This window comes from Aptenodytes forsteri, unplaced genomic scaffold (genome assembly GCF_000699145.1).
Source record: "Aptenodytes forsteri isolate BGI_AS27 unplaced genomic scaffold, ASM69914v1 Scaffold33, whole genome shotgun sequence".
NCBI classification, from domain to species: Eukaryota; Metazoa; Chordata; class Aves; order Sphenisciformes; family Spheniscidae; genus Aptenodytes; species Aptenodytes forsteri.
Genome location: NW_008795037.1, coordinates 2,308,752 through 2,316,055, shown reverse-complemented (window position 1 = coordinate 2,316,055; position 7,304 = coordinate 2,308,752). Strand labels below are relative to the sequence as shown.

Below are 7,304 nucleotides of genomic sequence, written 5' to 3'. Positions count from 1 at the left end.
GGCGCAGCCCCGGCCCCGCCGCGGCCCGGCCCCGCCGCCAGGCCCGCCCTCCGCCCGCTCTCGCCTCCGCTCCTCCGCAGCCTTCCCTGCCCAAGACCTGCTCGCTGCCAGGTGACGAGCTTTCTCATTACAGATACAGCGAAGCGGCAACGCCATCCTTGGCACCCACGCAGCCCGGCTCACCGACCGGGCAAGCACCGCCAGCAAGATCAGCGAAACGCCTTCTGTGCTTAGCGAAACGGGCGTAACTTACCCCAGCAGCCCTGCAACCCAAGCATCAACCACGTAATATCCTCCTTACGTGTGTGCGAGGACACGATGCCTGCTCTGGATGTTTCCCCAGGCCAGAAACTCAAACGAGGTAAATGTCGAATGAAACAGTTTCCTCTAACAGCACTTACCTCAAACGAGGTAAATGTCGAATGAAACAATTTCCTCTAACAGCACTTACAGACGGCAGGATTGACCTGTAGGATGGAAAACTGGAAGGACTTTCCCTCTGGTGTCAGTATCTTAGCTAGTAAGAACCGCATGAAATACTGGAAATGTTGGTCCGGGATGAAAGTTACAGACTTCAGCTATAAACTTCTGAAGTTCTTCTGTGTTCATTTGAGATCTGTATTTGCACAGCACAAAAGAAGATAACATCTGTTTATACAAAGAATTTATTTTATACACATTAACCTACAAAATATACAGCAATTAAAAATAATGGATGGGCAGAAGACTTACTGGAAAAATTCCAGGAGACAATTCTTAATGTCTCAACTGACAAAGTTACATCAATAGGCTGCCTTTAAAAGCCAGTCTACCTTGTAGTAGGAGTTACTGAAGTCACAACAGCTTTACAGTTTTAGTCAATTAAAAGAGTTTGAAACAATTAAAAAGGCACCTTGAACAGCTTAAACTCTTGAAACTCCTTACAATTTTAGTTATTCAAAAGTTACACTTTGTGCGTATAACATCCACACCTTGTTTTTAACACTCTGAATAACAAATTGTGTTATTTTATTGTGGCACTCTTTATATTTTCTTCACCAAATCTGAAGTTACACATTTGCAATACTAGTTTCATATTCAGACTATCACAGCATAAAAATCCACTCAAAACAGTCATGTGGACTTAAGATACAGTACAACCTTACAATCAGGAAGATACAAGCATATTTAAGACAATTTTTAAAATATTAAAATCTTAAAATAGCAGTGTTGTGAACCAGATCAAACAGGGAGCTACGTATGACCACAATGAAAGCGGCTGGTGCACTATATACACAATTTGACAAATGTGATCCTTGATATATTTGCAAAGTTCTTAAACAGTAAGACCAGTTTTCTCCAGCAGAGACGGACAGTCTTTCTGCAAGCCTTTTAACCAGTTCCAAAAAGAATGACCAGGAGACAAGGACAGCTATAATGAGTGAGTGTGCTAATAAAACATCATGGGAATGGTAAGTGTTCCTTTCAATACTGTTCATGAGGACAAAAAAAGCCATACAGCGAATATTACTTCTTTTCCTGAACATTGGCATCAATCTGCTATTTACAATAGCTTACAAAGACATATAGCACAAATGAGGTTTGATTTTCAAGTTCAACTTCATAGCCGATTAACATACTTCACCTGTATGTTCTGTTCTAGCTGAAGTAAAAAAGTGACACTAATACTGAAAAAGAGGTAATCAGAAGTAGCAAAAGCACTGATAATATGATAACAAAGAATTTGGGTAAATATTCAAGAAAGTAATATTGCACACTTTCACTGTCAACTGTGTAAGACTTTCACTCCCAGGTAGCGACAACCAGTCCTGTTTGGTTTTTTGCTGTCACACTACCTTGAAAAGGTCATTTTTGGTTTCCCTGGCAGTGGAAAAAACTGAAGGAAGACAGCCCTTATTGAACATGAGGCCTAGGTTTCAAAATTAATTTTCCAGTCTGCAAGACAGAAAAAGAAATAAAATTTAGACCCTGAAAGTTGAGCCCAACAATTGCACTTCAAGTTCAATTTTACAGGCTAAGTTTAAAACGACACACAGAACAATACTAAGTATTCTACATTCCAGTTTTACAGGCACACAGAATTTGTTAAGGTGTACACAAGTGCTGTTCAGAAAAAAAAACCCTGTGTGCCTTTTAGAATTATTTGCATTTTCTTAAAAAGAAGGTTTAGGCAATGAACCACTAACACTTACATCATCACAGGACATATTATATTCTGCCAAAACAGTTCGACATCGGGCTGCTATACTGTGTGGATTGTGTCAAGGAAAGCAGCTAATGCTTGTACACAGAGTAAGTAAAAACTGAAAAAGCAGTATTAGCATAGGCTTCAATAACAGCAGTAACTATGACACTTTTAACCTGACAAACACGTTTGAAGGATACATTGATGGTGCCACCACTCTTTTATGTATTCCAGCAAAGAACAAGCCTATTAGGGTAATACAGCTAATTGTGAAAAACGGGTGATTCCAAAGTGATGTGAAAAATGACACCTAGGAAAGAAATCAGATTAGTCCCACTATATACTTTCTAAAACATACAGAAAGTTGCTGTCTAGTCCACTTAATTAAAAAAACCCAACAAACCTGCTCCTAGCCATTTCTACGTACTTGTGAACAATTCTTTAGATAAGCATTCAAGGTGTAGCTAGCATTTTGGTAGGCATTGTCCCAGGACATATTCCACAACAATTCCAGACAGCTTGAGAGCTTAACTAAAAATGATCTCCCAGTTTCATGGGAGAACCACCTTTCGCTTTTCAAGATACTATACCACTTGACTGCAACACCAAGCTATGAAGCAGACTACGTTCGGGATTAGCCTGATCTTTACCTTTTGTGTCTCCGGGTCTATTAACCAGTTCCAAGCACCAGTTGCTGTGCAGACTGATACCACTATCAGAATCACTGATAAAGAAAAGAACAAGAGTCATAACCAGTATACCTCACTCCTATTAAAGAGCATTTATTTTTCAACAGCAGCTCTTAAGCGTTTATTTCTTCTCCCACTTCTGAGGGAGGAAAAGGTTCTACTTGGAAGGTAGAAATGAAAATAGGCAAAGAAACTTCTATTATGTGAAATCGTAAAGATTCTGTACAAGTTTCCTGGATGGAACAAGTAGGTACCAAAATCTAAATTCTGTCAAGTAAAAACATCCTGATGCTTTGAAGAAATGAAAGTTTGTAAAATAACATGGTTACCAAAAACCTGAGTTGGAAGACTGGAGTAAGAGTTGTACCAAATGTTCAGTATGCTATTTGAGCTTATGCAGTCTGGGCAACAGAAATGCAGCACCGTTAAATTGCAGAGCAGAACTAAAGCTCCTATCCCGCTAGCTCGTCTACATAAGAAAAGCCTGAGGCGTTAGCACCAGCAGTTTCAGTGGCACATCTAAGTTATGTTACACTCCCCGCCCCAATCAACACGATTACAAGCAAGGAAAGCTGACATAGAGAAAAAACCACAAAATTTAAACAGGAGTCAGAAGGCAAGTTAGCATTAGCACATGAAGATTAACAAAAACCTCTATGCATCCAGAATGACTTAGGAAGAATAATCAATTTGCTGTAAATGGATAAGGCTAGATACATATCAGAGTAATACAAGATACTAGACTGATTTTGAGAGACTACAAAGGGTTGGGGAACAGTGGTTGATGGAAAAAGAAAACAGAACAAATATAAAGGTAGAGAAAGCTCATATTCTTTTGCACACCCATAAAGCCCTGCATCTTTCATTGGACACTTGGCAGTTCTGAGTGTTTTCTGTGGAGCCTGAAGTTCTGGATGCAAATAAAGTCTTTTACCGGGGGTAAGGAAAACAAAAACCAACACAAAAAAAGAAAAGACCCAGAGTTACCAGCCCTTAGGATCATAGGAAAGAATCAGACAACAAACCCCAGATATTCATTAAATACTACTTTCAGGTTTGTAACACTGCTAGAATTTACTATGGAGTTGCATATTCCTTATTGATATTATAAAATTAAAAACAAAATAAAAAAGTAACCCTAAGAAATTATGTTTTCAAAAGAAAGTTAGAAATGATCTATCAAAAGCATAGAGCTTCTTCTCTCTATATTTTTTTTCCCAGGAGGAAAAGTTAACATTGAGTTAAATACCTCATTATAATTAAAAAGTCCCTCTTGTATGTGAATTACAAAACTAGCAAAACAAGCAGTTAGGAAAAAAAGTTAGCTAGTGAACTCAATACTAGTTATGCAAACCTCATTTACATATGCTTAGAAGTTTCCAGTACTTTTTTTTTTTTAATTGTATCTGACAGTAAATTGCAATTCTGGAAGCGAAATGCAGTCCTACAGTAGGTGCCCACAAGTTGTGTAGATCTACTTACAAATATCTGCTTGCCTCCTAATTACTCTGAAACAAGGGGGTTTGGGGTGGGTTGTTGTTGTCGTTGTTGTTTTTGCTTTTTAAATAGTCATTCCTCCAGTTCCTTCATTTGAAATTAACCTCTTGGACCCTCAGGAGAAAAGATGCTATTTTATACGTTCTAAAAAATGTCCGTATTCTCTGAGTATGGAAACTTCAGCAGAATCTTAGTACAAAAAACCAGTCCGTTTCCACCATGGACTACTGATCCCAAAGTCGGCAGCATATCTGGGGTATTTTTTGCCTTCCCCCACCTTCAAACTTTCCTGTTAGAACAGAGATGAGGACATATTCTGCCCTCATGGCACACTGCTGTAACTATTTCACCTTCAATTTTATAGGGACTATCTAACCCAATCATATTTAGTTCAAGTAACTATAGCGACTGTCTGGGAAGTCTGAGCCTTCAAAAAAAACCAACAACAAAAAAACAAACCAAACCAGAAACAAATACAACAACTTACTGTCCCAACTATTTCCAGAATAATTCAGCCTTGAGCTAATTCAATCTTGACCTCATTTTTCTAACTCTGGCTAAAGTATTAATTTGTTATCTTGTATTAGCTTGTTGCTGAGTGTTTGAATATATGCCACAGAGTTTAAGCACAGATTTTTGTTTGAGCAAACATAAATCAAAGATACACACTGGTAAATCTAAAAAGCTTGAAAGAGAGAATCCTATTTATCCCTTGGAACATCAAACTTACTTCTCCAACGTCCTGTAGCTGGTTGCAAACATGCAATATATTCAGTAAGTCTTCTTTCAAAAGCTTTGAGATCTGGGGAGGATGTATATCAAGCATAATTAGATCTTCATCTATTTAGTCAAATTCTAGTGTAAAAGATAAAAGGAATTCACTTTCCCCCTGTGCACACCCATTTCTTAAACAGGCAGACAAAAACCAATGCAATGATCATTTAGATGTAATAAAAGCACAGTCGAAGTAGCTTGACACAACTTTTAGCTAAAAAGTTACAGTAAATGCAAGAAACATTCCCACTTACAGAAAAGAAAATCGATACAGTTGAGAAAACAAAGTATTTTAGACATCTTTAAAAATACTGAGAGTTAGATTTAGAATAGCTTAAATAGCCCCTCCACACAGAAAAAAAGTATCACATTTTGGAGTATTAAGTACATCAGGAAACCAATTTCTATTATCTATATAATGGTAATTAAAAAAAAAAAGTTGGCCATTTGCCAGCTGTCCAAGGGATTATTTGTAGCAGCGTGGCTTTGATGACTGTTTTGTAAAACTTTTAGTGCCATGATATATATACACACACACGCACGTTCGTATGTAAAAATCCACAGCAACCACTAGCACAACAATCTTATTTTAATTCTTTTTTTCTTTAAATAGATCTTTCTTCTTATTGTTATCATTATCCCATGGTCTTTCCATTGAAATTGCTGTTAAATGCCGAGCAGCATTGCAAGTTCATGCTCCTAATGTGTTTAAAAAAAAAAAAAAAATCTTAGCCAACCACCTAATGTTTGTCTACAACGAGCTGTTTCACCTGAAGTCTATGTAAGATTTAAGCTTCTGTTCAACAAGGTCAATATTTGACAACATTCCAGTCAAAGCTAGAATTCTACCTGGAGTTAAGTTTTTATTAGCATAAACTTAACTTTCAGCTAAAGTGTTTCAGTTAGCATCACTCTGGAAGTTTTTTCCTTCAACTTGCAACTATTGCTAAATTATTCACCATAATAAAGCAATTAGAGAATAAGATTAGAAGAAATATACCTATTATGATCATTACTAATGCAGTTTTCCAAACTGTAAATTTACTCCTAAGTGGTTTGCAGGTGAATTCATGGGGGAAGATTACAGCATCTTGACTTCAGCCACAGAACAGCTAACTAGTCTTAATTACTGCCAACAGCCCGGTAGTTATGGCCTGTCCTCCACCTCCCTGCTGGGGAAGTTAAGCCACTGCCAGCAATTAAATCTAATTAACTGTTCCCTCACTAGCACAAACCCCTACAACTAGTCATTGAAGTGAGAGGGGGAAATATGAGGCATCCCATGAAAACCTGCTATTTGAGAAATAGCAGCCTGTAGGCATAAAGTCAAGCTACTGGTAACAAAGTTCTCAAGAAAACCCTCGTATAACGTAGGCAGCATTAAAATAAAAAAACAGAAAAAAAAACCCTTTTAAGAAAACAGGAACTTAAAGCTTTAACCCATGTTCTAAGAACCTTCTCTGAGTTTCTCACTTCGGCACCTGGCAGCTGTAACTAGCAAGGCACACTTCTTACATCCCTACGGCTTGTACAGACATAGCAACAAAGCCGTGACGACACCGGACTATCATTTTTTGTTGACATGTCTACCTCTAGTATCTGCTACAAAACAGCTGGTAAGTCTGAGACGCTGATGCATTTAAAAGGTCTCTACCAGTCTTATTTTTGGACACTAAAAACTCCTTTCAGGGTTCCGACATCCTGTAAACTGCAATTTCAAAGAACTTGTAACCCGAACAATCAATGTTCTCAGACAAGAGAGGGCTATTTGAGGTCACGTTCTTCAAACGCAAGAGGAGCCTTGGCACAGTGTAACGCCTAGTGTGCTAGGTGGGACTCAAAGCTGTAAGAAATGTATTCCACATAAAAACCCGTGAGCGGAGAAGTAGCTACCGCAGCACAAGCAGATTTTAATAAGCCGAAGTCGAGAAGTCTTGTCGAGAAGTGGCACCGCAAGTGAAAGCCCACTGGGCAGCTCCCTCCTCCCTAGGGGAGGAAGGCGCCTGGCGGGCCCGCACACGGAGCCCCTCAGCACAGGCCTTCCCTGCGGGCCCCGCTCTCCGCCTCCGCGGGGCGGCCGGAGAGCAGCAGCAGCCCGTCCCCGAGCCTCAGGATGCGGAGACGGCACCAGAGGCCCCGCCCCAGCTCGCCTGTCTGGG

The 7,304-nt window shown here is 39.2% G+C and overlaps 1 protein-coding gene across 2 annotated transcripts in view; it reads right to left on the bottom strand.

The window, feature by feature from the left end:
• The window catches only part of HEATR3 (HEAT repeat containing 3), a 24,922-nt gene extending 19,748 nt beyond the window's left edge, over nt 1–5,174 (bottom strand). For both annotated transcript variants that reach the window (XM_009276710.2, XM_009276709.2), the window contains exons 1-5: nt 5,102–5,174; nt 2,836–2,909; nt 2,386–2,495; nt 2,193–2,247; nt 452–1,935 (exon numbers count right to left, since the gene is read on the bottom strand). The gene's annotated coding sequence lies outside the window, so the exon portion shown is untranslated. The remainder of the gene's footprint in view (nt 1–451; nt 1,936–2,192; nt 2,248–2,385; nt 2,496–2,835; nt 2,910–5,101) is intronic.
• Nucleotides 5,175–7,304: the final 2,130 nt, after the last annotated feature.